This window comes from Scylla paramamosain, unplaced genomic scaffold (genome assembly GCF_035594125.1).
Source record: "Scylla paramamosain isolate STU-SP2022 unplaced genomic scaffold, ASM3559412v1 Contig116, whole genome shotgun sequence".
Taxonomy (NCBI): domain Eukaryota; kingdom Metazoa; phylum Arthropoda; class Malacostraca; order Decapoda; family Portunidae; genus Scylla; species Scylla paramamosain.
In genome coordinates, this window is record NW_026973781.1 from 187501 (window position 1) to 204552 (window position 17052).

Below are 17052 nucleotides of genomic sequence, written 5' to 3' on the forward strand. Positions count from 1 at the left end.
CTGGCTGGGTGGTGTTAGTTGCTAGCTGTGCATAAGTGAAGTCAACCATTGTAGTCATTATTTCATCATTCACATTATTTATCTCACAAATACACTGAGATAGATAGATAGATAGAGAGAGAGAGAGAGAGAGAGAGAGAGAGAGAGAGAGAGAGAGAGAGAGAGAGAGAGAGAGAGAGAGAGAGAGAGAGAGAGAGAGAGAGAGAGAGAGAGAGAGAGAGAGAGAGAGAGAGAGAGAGAGAGAGAGAGAGAGAGAGAGAGAGAGAGAGAGAGAGAGAGAGAGAGAGAGAGAGAGAGAGAGAGAGAGAGAGAGAGAGAGAGAGAGAGAGAGAGAGAGAGAGAGAGAGAGAGAGAGAGAGAGAGAGAGATGACAGTACAGAACTAGTGACAAGTTGTGGTCCCTGGCTGGCTGGGCAGTGTTAGTTGCAAGCTTTGCAGTAGTGAAGGCAACTATTGCACTCATTATTTCATCATTCACATTATTTATCTCGCATATACACTGACAGAGAGAGAGAGAGAGAGAGAGAGAGAGAGAGAGAGAGAGAGAGAGAGAGAGAGAGAGAGAGAGAGAGAGAGAGAGAGAGAGAGAGAGAGAGAGAGAGAGAGAGAGAGAGAGAGAGAGAGAGAGAGAGAGAGAGAGAGAGAGAGAGAGAGAGAGAGAGAGAGAGAGAGAGAGAGAGAGAGAGAGAGAGAGAGAGAGAGAGAGAGAGAGAGAGAGAGAGAGAGAGAGAGAGAGAGAGAGAGAGAGAGAGAGAGAGAGAGGGAGGAAGGACAGTACAGCACTAGTGACGTGTTGTGGTCCCTGGCTGGCTGGGCGGTGTTAGTTGCTAGCTGTGCATAAGTGAAGTCAACCATTGTAGTCATTATTTCATCATTCACATTATTTATCTCACAAATACACTGATATAGATAGATAGATAGATAGATAGATAGATAGATAGATAGAGAGAGAGAGAGAGAGAGAGAGAGAGAGAGAGAGAGAGAGAGAGAGAGAGAGAGAGAGAGAGAGAGAGAGAGAGAGAGAGAGAGAGAGAGAGAGAGAGAGAGAGAGAGAGAGAGAGAGAGAGAGAGAGAGAGAGAGAGAGAGAGAGAGAGAGAGAGAGAGAGAGAGAGAGAGAGAGAGAGAGAGAGAGAGAGAGAGAGAGAGAGAGAGAGAGAGAGAGAGAGAGAGAGAGAGAGAGAGAGAGAGAGAGAGAGAGAGAGAGAGAGAGAGAGAGAGAGAGAGAGAGAGAGGGAGGAAGGACAGTACAGCACTAGTGACGTGTTGTGGTCCCTGGCTGGCTGGGCGGTGTTAGTTGCTAGCTGTGCATAAGTGAAGTCAACCATTGTAGTCATTATTTCATCATTCACATTATTTATCTGACAAATACACTGAGAGAGATAGATAGATAGATAGATAGATAGATAGATAGATAGAGAGAGAGAGAGAGAGAGAGAGAGAGAGAGAGAGAGAGAGAGAGAGAGAGAGAGAGAGAGAGAGAGAGAGAGAGAGAGAGAGAGAGAGAGAGAGAGAGAGAGAGAGAGAGAGAGAGAGAGAGAGAGAGAGAGAGAGAGAGAGAGAGAGAGAGAGAGAGAGAGAGAGAGAGAGAGAGAGAGAGAGAGAGAGAGAGAGAGAGAGAGAGAGAGAGAGAGAGAGAGAGAGAGAGAGAGAGAGAGAGAGAGAGAGAGAGAGAGAGAGAGAGAGAGAGAGAGAGAGAGAGAGAGAGAGAGAGAGAGAGAGAGAGAGAGAGAGAGAGAGAGAGAGAGAGAGAGAGAGAGAGAGAGAGAGAGAGAGAGAGAGAGAGAGAGAGAGAGAGAGAGAGAGAGAGAGAGAGAGAGAGAGAGAGAGAGAGAGAGAGAGAGAGAGAGAGAGAGAGAGAGAGAGAGAGAGAGAGAGAGATGACAGTACAGCACTAGTGACGTGTTGTGGTCCCTGGCTGGCTGGGCGGTGTTAGTTGCTAGCTGTGCATAAGTGAAGTCAACCATTGTAGTCATTATTTCATCATTCACATTATTTATCTCACAAATACACTGAGATAGATAGATAGATAGATAGATAGATAGATAGATAGAGAGAGAGAGAGAGAGAGAGAGAGAGAGAGAGAGAGAGAGAGAGAGAGAGAGAGAGAGAGAGAGAGAGAGAGAGAGAGAGAGAGAGAGAGAGAGAGAGAGAGAGAGAGAGAGAGAGAGAGAGAGAGAGAGAGAGAGAGAGAGAGAGAGAGAGAGAGAGAGAGAGAGAGAGAGAGAGAGAGAGAGAGAGAGAGAGAGAGAGAGAGAGAGAGAGAGAGAGAGAGAGAGAGAGAGAGAGAGAGAGAGAGAGAGAGAGAGAGAGAGAGAGAGAGAGAGAGAGAGAGAGAGAGGAAGGACAGTACAGCACTAGTGACGTGTTGTGGTCCCTGGCTGGCTGAGCGGTGTTAGTTGCTAGCTGTGCATAAGTGAAGTCAACCATTGTAGTCATTATTTCATCATTCACATTATTTATCTCACAAATACACTGAGATAGATAGATAGATAGATAGATAGATAGAGAGAGAGAGAGAGAGAGAGAGAGAGAGAGAGAGAGAGAGAGAGAGAGAGAGAGAGAGAGAGAGAGAGAGAGAGAGAGAGAGAGAGAGAGAGAGAGAGAGAGAGAGAGAGAGAGAGAGAGAGAGAGAGAGAGAGAGAGAGAGAGAGAGAGAGAGAGAGAGAGAGAGAGAGAGAGAGAGAGAGAGAGAGAGAGAGAGAGAGAGAGAGAGAGAGAGAGAGAGAGAGAGAGAGAGAGAGAGAGAGAGAGAGAGAGAGAGAGAGAGAGAGAGAGGAAGGACAGTACAGCACTAGTGGCGTGTTGTGGTCCCTGGCTGGCTGGGCGGTGTTAGTTGCTAGCTGTGCATAAGTGAAGTCAACCATTGTAGTCATTATTTCATCATTCACATTATTTATCTCACAAATACACTGAGAGAGATAGATAGATAGATAGATAGATAGATAGATAGATACAGAGAGAGAGAGAGAGAGAGAGAGAGAGAGAGAGAGAGAGAGAGAGAGAGAGAGAGAGAGAGAGAGAGAGAGAGAGAGAGAGAGAGAGAGAGAGAAAGAGGAAGGACAGTACAGCACTAGTGACGTGTTATGGTCCCTGGCTGGCTGGGCGGTGTTAGTTGCTAGCTGTGCATAAGTGAAGTCAACCATTGTAGTCATTATTTCATTCTTCACATTATTTATCTCACAAATACACTGAGATAGATAGATAGATAGATAGATAGATAGATAGATAGATAGAGAGAGAGAGAGAGAGAGAGAGAGAGAGAGAGAGAGAGAGAGAGAGAGAGAGAGAGAGAGAGAGAGAGAGAGAGAGAGAGAGAGAGAGAGAGAGAGAGAGATGACAGTACAGAACTAGTGACAAGTTGTGGTCCCTGGCTGGCTGGGCAGTGTTAGTTGCAAGCTGTGCAGTAGTGAAGGCAACTATTGCACTCATTATTTCATCATTCACATTATTTATCTCGCATATACACTGACAGAGAGAGAGAGAGAGAGAGAGAGAGAGAGAGAGAGAGAGAGAGAGAGAGAGAGAGAGAGAGAGAGAGAGAGAGAGAGAGAGAGAGAGAGAGAGAGAGAGAGAGAGAGAGAGAGAGAGAGAGAGAGAAAGGAAGGACAGTACAGCACTAGTGACGTGTTGTGGTCCCTGGCTGGCTGGGCGGAGTTAGTTGCTAGCTGTGCATTAGTGAAGTCAACCATTGTAGTCATTATTTCATCATTCACATTATTTATCTCACAAATACACTGAGATAGATAGATAGATAGATAGATAGATAGAGAGAGAGAGAGAGAGAGAGAGAGAGAGAGAGAGAGAGAGAGAGAGAGAGAGAGAGAGAGAGAGAGAGAGAGAGAGAGAGAGAGAGAGAGAGAGAGAATGACAGTACAGCACTAGTGACAAGTTGTGGTCCCTGGCTTGCTGGGCAGTGTTAGTTGCAAGCTGTGCATTAGTGAAGGCAACTATTGCACTCATTATTTCATCATTCACATTATTTATCTCGCATATACACTGACAGAGAGAGAGAGAGAGAGAGAGAGAGAGAGAGAGAGAGAGAGAGAGAGAGAGAGAGAGAGAGAGAGAGAGAGAGAGAGAGAGAGAGAGAGAGAGAGAGAGAGAGAGAGAGAGAGAGAGAGGAAGGACAGTACAGCACTAGTGATGTGTTGTGGTCCCTTACTGGCTTGGCGGTGTTAGTTGCTAGCTGTGCATAAGTGAAGTCAACCATTGTAGACATTATTTCATCATTCACATTACTTATCTCACAAAAACACTAAGAGAGATAGATAGATAGATAGATAGATAGATAGATAGAGAGAGAGAGAGAGAGAGAGAGAGAGAGAGTGAGAGAGAGAGAGAGAGAGAGAGAGAGAGACAGAGAGAGAGAGAGAGAGAGAGAGAGAGAGAGAGAGAGAGAGAGAGAGAGAGAGAGAGAGAGAGAGAGAGAGAGAGAGAGAGAGAGAGAGAGAGAGAGAGAGAGAGAGAGAGAGAGAGAGAGAGAGAGAGAGAGAGAGAGAGAGAGAGAGAGAGAGAGAGAGAGAGAGAGAGAGAGAGAGAGAGAGAGAGAGAGAGAGAGAGAGAGAGAGAGAGAGAGAGAGAGAGAGAGAGAGAGAGAGAGAGAGAGAGAGAGAGAGAGAGAGAGAGAGAGAGAGAGAGAGAGAGAGAGAGAGAGAGAGAGAGAGAGAGAGAGAGAGAGAGAGAGAGAGAGAGAGAGAGAGAGAGAGAGAGAGAGAGAGAGAGAGAGAGAGAGAGAGAGAGAGAGAGAGAGAGAGAGAGAGAGAGAGAGAGAGAGAGAGAGAGAGAGAGAGAGAGAGAGAGAGAGAGAGAGAGAGAGAGAGAGAGAGAGAGAGAGAGAGAGAGAGAGAGAGAGAGAGAGAGAGAGAGAGAGAGAGAGAGAGAGAGAGAGAGATGACAGTACAGCACTAGTGACAAGTTGTGGTCCCTGGCTGGCTGGGCAGTGTTAGTTGCAAGCTGTGCAGTAGTGAAGGGAACTATTGCACTCATTATTTCATCATTCACATTATTTATCTCGCATATACACTGACAGAGAGAGAGAGAGAGAGAGAGAGAGAGAGAGAGAGAGAGAGAGAGAGAGAGAGAGAGAGAGAGAGAGAGAGAGAGAGAGAGAGAGAGAGAGAGAGAGAGAGAGAGAGAGAGAGAGAGAGAGAGAGAGAGAGAGAGAGAGGGAGAGACTTAACCAAACCTAACTAACTGAATTAATATAAACCTAACCTGATGGAAAGAAATAAAGAAAAATAAAAGCTGCAACCGGCCTTACCTTTCTTGAGAAGCGTCTTTTTTATGTTTTTACATATTTCCCTGGTGGCAGACGCTACTAGCCGCCCCCTGGCGACACCCCTCGCCACCTCACACATGTACAGACCGACTGCCGCTTTAAAAAGCAACAAATTCACTCCTATATCAAGTCTGACTGGTGCGTTTGTTTACATTTCTCTGGGTCTCGGTCTGGACTCAGGCCTGCAGGATGGGAGAATGTTAGAAAACGAGAGATTTTCAGGGGAAACTAGTTATAAGTCTATTATAGAATACCGTGATACAACCACGAATAATGTCTTAATAATGCACTTTTTCCTAACAGTATACTGAGGTCGACAAACTGAAAGGCTTTGGAGTAGTCAACAAAGACTGATTTCACTAATTAATTGCTTGGTATGTCAGTCACTTTGAATCGTTTTTTTGCCTTGTGACTAATTTTTAATGTCTCGGTTAGGTTAGGTTAGGTTAGGTTAGGTTAGGTAAGGTTAGGTTAGGTTAGGTTAGGTTAGGTCAGGTCAGGTTAGGTTAGGTTAGGTTAGGTTAGGTCAGGTTAGGTTAGGTTAGGTTAGGTTAGGTTAGGTCAGGTCAGGTCAGGTTAGGTTAGGTTAGATTAGGTTAGGTAAGGTTAGCTTAGGTTAGGTTAGGTTAAAAAAAAAAGATATTTTTTTTCAGGTGAGGGCCAGTTAGGTTGTTTTTGTGGTACAGATTTAAGGTACAGTGACACATGGTACAGTGGCTTATGGTGAAGGTAGACAAGGCCTTCCTGCACCATTAGCACCATAGAGTACAGTGCTGTGGTACTGTAGCACTGAAATATTAAGCAAACACAAAAAAAAAAAGATATTTTTTTTCAGGTGAGGGCCAGTTAGGTTGTTTTTGTGGTACAGTTTTAAGGTACAGTGACGCATGGTACAGTCGCTTATGGTGAAGGTAGACAAGGCCTTCCTGCACCATTAGCATCATAGGGTACAGTGATGTGGTATTGTAGCACTGAAATATTAAGAACACGAAAAAAAAACGATATATTTTTTTTTTAAGTGAGGGCCAGTTAGGTTAAGTTTTTGGGGTACAGTTTAAATGTACAGTGACGCATGGTATAGTGGCTTATGGTGCAGGTAGACAAGGCCTTCCTGCACCATTAGCACCACAGAGAGAGAGAGAGAGAGAGAGAGAGAGAGAGAGAGAGAGAGAGAGAGAGAGAGAGAGAGAGAGAGAGACTTAATCAAACCTAACTAACTGAATTAATATAAACCTAACCTGATGGAAAGAAATAAAGAAAAAATAAAAGCTGCAACCGGCCTTACCTTTCTTGAGAAGCGTCTTTTTTATGTTTTTACATATTTCCCTGGTGGCAGACGCTACTAGCCGCCCCCTGGCGACACCCCTCGCCACCTCACACATGTACAGACCGACTGCCGCTTTAAAAAGCAACAAATTCACTCCTATATCAAGTCTGACTGGTGCGTTTGTTTACATTTCTCTGTGTCTCGGTCTGGACTCAGATCTGCAGGATGGGAGAATGTTAGAAAACGAGAGATTTTCAGGCAAAACTAATATAAGTTAATGTTGTGATACAAAACTACAACCACTAATAATAATATACCTCATGTTTTAATAATGCCAAGACAATACAAGATAAACATTAATGACTTACAATGAAAAACAAGATGGAGATAGACAAATTAGGAAAGAAATAGGTTTCTATAGAGTATTACTGTGTGTGTGTGTGTGTGTGTGTGTGTGTGTGTGTGTGTCACTAATTTCTATCTCTTTCTCTCTCTCCTGAGAACTGTTTCATATTGCTGTACATCAACATGAAATATCACCACACAAGCCTCTCTCTCTTTCTCTGCACCTCACAACACAACACAACACTTTATCACACTAATCAGTAAACAATACCAAAAGCTCCCCTTCTGCAGGCCTGACTCCTCCCTTTCATTCAGACCCTTTCTTTCCCTCTCTCTCAGCTTGCCCGCCTTCGTATCTGCCTCTATATTTACTCTTGATTCAAGTATACAACTCTACACCATACTGACCTATAGGTACAGTGCAAATAGCTTTTCTTCCTCCCTGTTTTTCCTGTCTCTCTGCCTGTCTGCCTCTTTCTCCCTCTCTACTGACTCATGGCTCAAAGATACAAGTCTAATTAAGCTTTGAACCTCTCTGTCTCTACAATATCATAAAACCTCAACACTCCAAACCAAACCAACCCTGCCAACACCTACCTGTCTCTCTGCCTCAGTCAGTCAGTCAGTCAGTCAGTCAGTCAGCCATTCAACCAGCCAGCTAGCCATTCAACCAACCAGCCAAACAATCAGTCACTCAGCTAGTCAGTCAGTCAGTCAGTCAGTCAGTCAGTCAGTCAGTCAGTCAGTCAGTCAGTCAGCCAGTCAGTCAGCCATTCAACCAGCCAGCTAGCCATTCAACCAACTAGCCAATCAATCAGTCACTCAGCTAGTCAGTCAGTCAGTCAGTCAGTCAGTCAGTCAGTCAGTCAGTCAGCCATTCAACCAGCCAGCTAGCCATTCAACCAACCAGCCAATCAATCAGTCACTCAGCTAGTCAGTTAGTCAGTCAGTCAGTCAGTCAGTCAGTCAGTCAGTCAGTCAGTCAGTCAGTCAGCCATTCAACCAGCCAGCTAGCCATTCAACCAACCAGCCAATCAATCAGTCACTCAGTCAGTCAGTCAGTCAGTCAGTCAGTCAGTCAGTCAGTCAGTTAGCCATTCAACCAGCCAGCTAGCCATTCAACCAACCAGCCAATCAATCAGTCACTCAGCTAGTCAGTCAGTCAGTCAGTCAGTCAGTCAGTCAGTCAGTCAGTCAGTCAGTCAGTCAGTCAGCCATTCAACCAGCCAGCTAGGCATTCAACCAACCAGCCAATCAATCAGTCACTCAGCTAGTCAGTCAGTCAGTCAGTCAGTCAGTCAGTCAGTCAGCCAGTCAGTCAGCCATTCAACCAGCCAGCTAGCCATTCAACCAACTAGCCAATCAATCATTCACTCAGTCAGTCAGTCAGTCAGTCAGTCAGTCAGTCAGTCAGTCAGTCAGGTTAGGTTAGGTTAGGTTAGGTTAGGTTAGGTCAGGTCAGGTTAGGTTAGGTTAGGTTAGGTTAGGTCAGGTTAGGTTAGGTTAGGTTAGGTTAGGTCAGGTCAGGTCAGGTTAGGTTAGGTTATGTTAGGTTAGGTAAGGTTAGGTTAGGTTAGGTTAGGTTAAAAAAAAAAAGATATTTTTTTTCAGGTGAGGGCCAGTTAGGTTGTTTTTGTGGTACAGATTTAAGGTACAGTGACACATGGTACAGTGGCTTATGGTGAAGGTAGACAAGGCCTTCCTGCACCATTAGCACCATAGAGTACAGTGCTGTGGTACTGTAGCACTTAAATATTAAGCAAACACAAAAAAAAAAAGATATTTTTTTTCAGGTGAGGGCCAGTTAGGTTGTTTTTGTGGTACAGTTTTAAGGTACAGTGACGCATGGTACAGTCGCTTATGGTGAAGGTAGACAAGGCCTTCTTGCACCATTAGCATCATAGGGTACAGTGATGTGGTATTGTAGCACTGAAATATTAAGAACACGAAAAAAAAACGATATATTTTTTTTGAAGTGAGGGCCAGTTAGGTTAAGTTTTTGGGGTACAGTTTAAATGTACAGTGACGAATGGTATAGTGGCTTATGGTGTAGGTAGACAAGGCCTTCCTGCACCATTAGCACCACAGAGAGAGAGAGAGAGAGAGAGAGAGAGAGAGAGAGAGAGAGAGAGAGAGAGAGAGAGAGAGAGAGAGAGAGAGAGAGACTTAACCAAACCTAACTAACTGAATTAATATAAACCTAACCTGATGGAAAGAAATAAAGAAAAAATAAAAGCTGCAACCGGCCTTACCTTTCTTGAGAAGCGTCTTTTTTATGTTTTTACATATTTCCCTGGTGGCAGACGCTACTAGCCGCCCCCTGGCGACACCCCTCGCCACCTCACACATGTACAGACCGACTGCCGCTTTAAAAAGCAACAAATTCACTCCTATATCAAGTCTGACTGGTGCGTTTGTTTACATTTCTCTGGGTCTCGGTCTGGACTCAGGCCTGCAGGATGGGAGAATGTTAGAAAACGAGAGATTTTCAGGCAAAACTAATATAAGTTAATGTTGTGATACAAAACTACAACCACTAATAATAATATACCTCATGTTTTAATAATGCCAAGACAATACAAGATAAACATTAATGACTTACAATGAAAAACAAGATGGAGATAGACAAATTAGGAAAGAAATAGGTTTCTATAGAGTATTACTGTGTGTGTGTGTGTGTGTGTGTGTGTGTGTGTGTGTGTGTCACTAATTTCTATCTCTTTCTCTCTCTCCTGAGAACTATTTCATATTGCTGTACATCAACATGAAATATCACCACACAAGCCTCTCTCTCTTTCTCTGCACCTCACAACACAACACAACACTTTATCACACTAATCAGTAAACAATACCAAAAGCTCCCCTTCTGCAGGCCTGACTCCTCCCTTTCATTCAGACCCTTTCTTTCCCTCTCTCTCAGCTTGCCCGCCTTCGTATCTGCGTCTATATTTACTCTTGATTTAAGTATACAACTCTACACCATACTGACCTATAGGTACAGTGCAAATAGCTTTTCTTCCTCCCTGTTTTTCCTGTCTCTCTGCCTGTCTGCCTCTTTCTCCCTCTCTACTGACTCATGGCTCAAAGATACAAGTCTAATTAAGCTTTGAACCTCTCTGTCTCTACAATATCATAAAACCTCAACACTCCAAACCAAACCAACCCTGCCAACACCTACCTGTCTCTCTGCCTCAGTCAGTCAGTCAGTCAGTCAGTCAGTCAGTCAGTCAGTCAGTCAGTCAGCCATTCAACCAGCCAGCTAGCCATTCAACCAACCAGCCAATCAATCAGTCACTCAGCTAGTCAGTCAGTCAGTCAGTCAGTCAGTCAGTCAGTCAGTCAGTCAGTCAGTCAGCCAGTCAGTCAGCCATTCAACCAGCCAGCTAGCCATTCAACCAACTAGCCAATCAATCAGTCACTCAGCTAGTCAGTCAGTCAGTCAGTCAGTCAGTCAGTCAGTCAGTCAGTCAGTCAGTCAGCCATTCAACCAGCCAGCTAGCCATTCAACCAACCAGCCAATCAATCAGTCACTCAGCTAGTCAGTTAGTCAGTCAGTCAGTCAGTCAGTCAGTCAGTCAGTCAGTCAGTCAGTCAGTCAGTCAGTCAGCCATTCAACCAGCCAGCTAGCCATTCAACCAACCAGCCAATCAATCAGTCACTCAGTTAGTCAGTCAGTCAGTCAGTCAGTCAGTCAGTCAGTCAGTCAGTCAGTCAGTCAGTTAGCCATTCAACCAGCCAGCTAGCCATTCAACCAACCAGCCAATAAATCAGTCACTCAGCTAGTCAGTCAGTCAGTCAGTCAGTCAGTCAGTCAGTCAGTCAGTCAGTCAGTCAGTCAGCCATTCAACCAGCCAGCTAGGCATTCAACCAACCAGCCAATCAATCAGTCACTCAGCTTGTCAGTCAGTCAGTCAGTCAGTCAGTCAGTCAGTCAGTCAGTCAGCCAGTCAGTCAGCCATTCAACTAGCCAGCTAGCCATTCAACCAACTAGCCAATCAATCAGTCACTCAGTCAGTCAGTCAGTCAGTCAGTCAGTCAGTCAGTCAGTCAGTCAGTCAGTCAGTCAGTCAGTCAGTCAGCCATTCAACCAGCCAGCTAGCCATTCAACCAACCAGCCAATCAATCAGTCACTCAGCTAGTCAGTTAGTCAGTCAGTCAGTCAGTCAGTCAGTCAGTCAGTCAGTCAGTCAGTCAGTCAGTCAGTCAGTCAGTCAGTCAGCCATTCAACCAGCCAGCTAGCCATTCAACCAACCAGCCAATCAATCAGTCACTCAGTTAGTCAGTCAGTCAGTCAGTCAGTCAGTCAGTCAGTCAGTCAGTCAGTCAGTTAGCCATTCAACCAGCCAGCTAGCCATTCAACCAACCAGCCAATCAATCAGTCACTCAGCTAGTCAGTCAGTCAGTCAGTCAGTCAGTCAGTCAGTCAGTCAGTCAGTCAGTCAGTCAGTCAGCCATTCAACCAGCCAGCTAGGCATTCAACCAACCAGCCAATCAATCAGTCACTCAGCTAGTCAGTCAGTCAGTCAGTCAGTCAGTCAGTCAGTCAGTTAGTCAGTCAGTCAGCCAGTCAGTCAGCCATTCAACCAGCCAGCTAGCCATTCAACCAACTAGCCAATCAATCAGTCACTCAGCTAGTCAGTCAGTCAGTCAGTCAGTCAGTCAGTCAGTCAGTCAGTCAGTCAGCCATTCAACCAACCAGCCAATCAATCAGTCACTCAGCTAGTCAGTTAGTCAGTCAGTCAGTCAGTAAGTCAGTCAGTCAGTCAGTCAGTCAGCCATTCAACCAGCCAGCTAGCCATTCAACTAACCAGCCAATCAATCAGTCACTCAGTTAGTCAGTCAGTCAGTCAGTCAGTCAGTCAGTCAGTCAGTTAGCCATTCAACCAGCCAGCTAGCCATTCGACAAACCAGCCAATCAATCAGTCACTCAGCTAGTCAGTCAGTCAGTTAGTCAGTCAGTCAGTCAGTCAGTCAGTCAGTCAGTCAGTCAGTCAGTCAGTCAGTCAGTCAGCCATTCAACCAGCCAGCTAGGCATTCAACCAACCAGCCAATCAATCAGTCACTCAGCTAGTCAGTCAGTCAGTCAGTCAGTCAGTCAGTCAGTCAGCCATTCAACCAACCAGCTAGCCACCCAACTAGCTAACCAGCCAGTCAATCAGTCACTCAGCCAGCCAGTCAGTCAGTCAGTCAGTTAGTAAGCCAGCCAGCAAGCCAGCCAGCCAGCCAGTCAGTCAGTCAGTCAGTCAGTCACTCAGCCAGCGAGTCAGCCGGCCAGCCAGTCAGTTAGTTCTGTGGGCCTGTGTATGGTTCTGGTGGGCGTCTGTTTGGTTTGTGTTAGGTTCAGCTAGCCCTCTGTTTGGTCTGTGTTTGGTCTCTGGGCCATAGATGCAGCAAGACCGGTTCAAAATTCCAAGCACTGACGCACTGCACAGACTACCACCTCATGCCTGCTTGGTGTGAAAGAGTCTGCTGGGACAAATGACCTACACAGCAACTTGTATCAGTCCCCCAGATGTGTTCCTGGAAGCTCAGTGTTATGGATGCAGTGTGACATGCTGACTTAGGGAAGGCTGTCTGTCGTGGCTGCACCTTGCTGTGGCTAAGAAAAGGCTGTGTTTGTTTGAAGTGCTGTACTGGTCATGCTGGGAAGTGTACAGGTCACCATTAGTAGTAGAAATGTTGCACTAGAATGAAATTAGTTGGGAAATGTAATGCATAATTATTGGCAGGGAAAAGATGGTGACAGGGATGCTGGGACGTGCTTCACTGTGCACCGTGGTGGCCGCCCCTTGGTGCTTGGCGGTACCTTATAGGGCATCAAGGGGCAGTTATTGTAGTCTCATCTTACAGCAAAACAAGTAAAAGAAAAAAAATAGTAATAATAATAATAATATAAAAATTTTTTTTATCATTGTCTTGATGAGCACAAATCTTTCCCTGCCAATACATAAACAGCACATTTTTTTCACTAAATTTCACCATTGTAGTACACATTTATACTAGTAATGATGACCTGTAGACTTTCCAGGCATGACAACACTTGAAACACAACCATTTTGTTAGCTACAGCATAGAGCAGCCACCAGACAGCCTTCCCCCACGTCAGCATGTCACACACTGAATCTGTCAGTCTGCTTTCAAGAACACATGAGGGACTAACAGGAGTTGCCATGTACTTAATTTCCTGCAGATTCTTTCACACCAAGGAGTAGCAAGTTGGAAGTCTGTGATTGTAACTATCCTGCTCAATTTCAGCTTCTATTCTAATCTCTACTTAATCTCCATATAGTTCCATTTTGGCCATAAGTCACTGTTTACTTAATCAATCCCTCCTAAGACACTGCACTTTTTTCAGATTATAGAGCTGATAGGTCTCGGTAGGGGGTTGAGTGGTGGCTTGAGAGGGCCTTGGTGGGGGCTGACAGGGTTTGGTAGGGCTTGGCAGGGGTGACAGCAAAGGCTTCTGTTTAAAATCTCACATCTCAAGGCACCTCATTACTTGAGAGGTGACAAAGGGCTTGGCAGAGCTTGACAGGGATTGGTAGAGGTGACAGAGGCAGGCAGGAGTGACAGGGGATGACAAGGAACACCTCAAAATTAATGTACACGCATGTACAGACCGACTGCCCCTCTAAAAATGCTTCAAACTTTCCTTGTTTTGTATAAGCTTGAGCACCTGGTACACTCACGGGCACACAGCACCCCCGGGCCGTCCCCCAACACCTCAGGACTCGGGAAAGCGGGGGTCCCAGGCCGGGATGGAAATAAATAAATAAAAATAAAAGCTGGAACCGGCCTTACCTTTCTTGAGGGCGTCTTCTTTATGTCTGTACATATTTCCACGGTGGCACACGCTACTAGCCGCCCCCTGGACACGCCTCTCGCCACCTCACGCATGTACAGACCGACTGCCCCTCTCTGAAAAGCAACAAATTCAGCCCTATATCAAGTCTGACTCGTGCCTGTTTACATTTCTCTGGGTCTCTGTCAGGGCTCAGGCGTGTAGAATGAAAGAATGATAGAAAACGAAAGATTTTCAGGGGAAACTAGTTATAAGTCTATTATAAAATACCGTGATACAACCACTAATAATGTCTTAATAATGCACTTTTTCCTAACAGTATACTGAGGTCGACAAACTGAAAGGCTTTGGAGTAGTCAACAAAGACTGATTTCACTAATTAATTGCTTGGTATGTCAGTCACTTTGAATCGTCTTTTTGCCTTGTGACTAATTTTTAATGTCTCGGTTAGGTTAGGATAGGTTAGGTTAGGTTAGGTTAGGTTAGGTTAGGTTAGGTTAGGTTAGGTTAGGTTAGGTTAGGTTAGGTCAGGTCAGGTTAGGTTAGGTTAGGTTAGGTTAGGTCAGGTTAGGTTAGGTTAGGTTAGGTTAGGTCAGGTCAGGTCAGGTTAGGTTAGGTTAGGTTAGGTTAGGTAAAGTTAGGTTAGGTTAGGTTAGGTTAAAAAAAAAAGAGATTTTTTTTCAGGTGAGGGCCAGTTAGGTTGTTTTTGTGGTACAGATTTAAGGTACAGTGACACATGGTACAGTGGCTTATGGTGAAGGTAGACAAGGCCTTCCTGCACCATTAGCACCATAGAGTACAGTGCTGTGGTACTGTAGCACTGAAATATTAAGCAAACACAAAAAAAAAAAGATATTTTTTTTCAGGTGAGGGCTAGTTAGGTTGTTTTTGTGGTACAGTTTTAAGGTACAGTGACGCATGGTACAGTCGCTTATGGTGAAGGTAGACAAGGCCTTCCTGCACCATTAGCATCATAGGGTACAGTGATGTGGTATTGTAGCACTGAAATATTAAGAACACGAAAAAAAAACGATATATTTTTTTTTAAGTGAGGGCCAGTTAGGTTAAGTTTTTGGGGTACAGTTTAAATGTACAGTGACGCATGGTATAGTGGCTTATGGTGCAGGTAGACAAGGCCTTCCTGCACCATTAGCACCACACAGAGAGAGAGAGAGAGAGAGAGGGAGAGAGAGAGAGAGAGAGAGAGAGAGAGAGAGAGAGAGAGAGAGAGAGAGAGAGAGAGAGAGAGAGAGAGAGAGAGAGAGAGAGAGAGAGAGAGAGACTTAACCAAACCTAACTAACTGAATTAATATAAACCTAACCTGATGGAAAGAAATAAAGAAAAAATAAAAGCTGCAACCGGCCTTACCTTTCTTGAGAAGCGTCTTTTTTATGTTTTTACATATTTCCCTGGTGGCAGACGCTACTAGCCGCCCCCTGGCGACACCCCTCGCCACCTCACACATGTACAGACCGACTGCCGCTTTAAAAAGCAACAAATTCACTCCTATATCAAGTCTGACTGGTGCGTTTGTTTACATTTCTCTGGGTCTCGGTCTGGACTCAGGCCTGCAGGATGGGAGAATGTTAGAAAACGAGAGATTTTCAGGCAAAACTAATATAAGTTAATGTTGTGATACAAAACTACAACCACTAATAATAATATACCTCATGTTTTAATAATGCCAAGACAATACTAGATAAACATTAATGACTTACAATGAAAAACAAGATGGAGATAGACAAATTAGGAAAGAAATAGGTTTCTATAGAGTATTACTGTGTGTGTGTGTGTGTTTGTGTGTGTGTGTCACTAATTTCTATCTCTTTCTCTCTCTCCTGAGAACTATTTCATATTGCTGTACATCAACATGAAATATCACCACACAAGCCTCTCTCTCTTTCTCTGCGCCTCACAACACAACACAACACTTTATCACACTAATCAGTAAACAATACCAAAAGCTCCCCTTCTGCAGGCCTGACTCCTCCCTTTCATTCAGACCCTTTCTTTCCCTCTCTCTCAGCTTGCCCGCCTTCGTATCTGCGTCTATATTTACTCTTGATTCAAGTATACAACTCTACACCATACTGACCTATAGGTACAGTGCAAATAGCTTTTCTTCCTCCCTGTTTTTCCTGTCTCTCTGCCTGTCTGCCTCTTTCTCCCTCTCTACTGACTCATGGCTCAAAGATACAAGTCTAATTAAGCTTTGAACCTCTCTGTCTCTACAATATCATAAAACCTCAACACTCCAAACCAAACCAACCCTGCCAACACCTACCTGTCTCTCTGCCTCAGTCAGTCAGTCAGTCAGTCAGTCAGTCAGTCAGTCAGTCAGTCAGCCATTCAACCAGCCAGCTAGCCATTCAACCAACCAGCCAATCAATCAGTCACTCAGCTAGTCAGTCAGTCAGTCAGTCAGTCAGTCAGTCAGCCAGTCAGTCAGCCATTCAACCAGCCAGCTAGCCATTCAACCAACTAGCCAATCAATCAGTCACTCAGCTAGTCAGTCAGTCAGTCAGTCAGTCAGTCAGTCAGTCAGTCAGTCAGTCAGTCAGCCATTCAACCAGCCAGCTAGCCATTCAACCAACCAGCCAATCAATCAGTCACTCAGCTAGTCAGTTAGTCAGTCAGTCAGTCAGTCAGTCAGTCAGTCAGTCAGTCAGTCAGTCAGTCAGTCAGTCAGCCATTTAACCAGCCAGCTAGCCATTCAACCAACCAGCCAATCAATCAGTCACTCAGTTAGTCAGTCAGTCAGTCAGTCAGTCAGTCAGTCAGTCAGTCAGTCAGTCAGTCAGTCAGTCAGTTAGCCATTCAACCAGCCAGCTAGCCATTCAACCAACCAACCAATAAATCAGTCACTCAGCTAGTCAGTCAGTCAGTCAGTCAGTCAGTCAGTCAGTCAGTCAGTCAGTCAGTCAGCCATTCAACCAGCCAGCTAGGCATTCAACCAACCAGCCAATCAATCAGTCACTCAGCTAGTCAGTCAGTCAGTCAGTCAGTCAGTCAGTCAGTCAGTCAGTCAGTCAGTCAGTCAGCCAGTCAGTCAGCCATTCAACCAGCCAGCTAGCCATTCAACCAACTAGCCAATCAATCAGTCACTCAGTCAGTCAGTCAGTCAGTCAGTCAGTCAGTCAGTCAGTCAGTCAGTCAGTCAGGTTAGGTTAGGTTAGGTTAGGTTAGGTTAGGTTAGGTCAGGTCAGGTTAGGTTAGGTTAGGTTAGGTTAAGTCAGGTTAGGTTAGGTTAGGTTAGGTTAGGTCAGGTCAGGTCAGGTTAGGTTAGGTTATGTTAGGTTAGGTAAGGTTAGGGTTAGGGTTAGGTTAGGGTTTAAAAAAAAAAAGATATTTTTTTTCA

At 44.9% G+C, this 17052-nt stretch overlaps 1 long non-coding RNA gene across 1 annotated transcript; it reads right to left on the reverse strand.

Annotated features, from left to right (window-relative positions):
- Window positions 1–9125: 9125 nt before the first annotated feature.
- Window positions 9126–15259, reverse strand: LOC135099298 (uncharacterized). The gene is made up of 3 exons (XR_010267829.1): window positions 15063–15259; window positions 13693–13809; window positions 9126–9343 (listed from the first exon to the last, which is right to left on the reverse strand). It is a non-coding gene; the product is annotated as an uncharacterized LOC135099298 (long non-coding RNA).
- Window positions 15260–17052: the final 1793 nt, after the last annotated feature.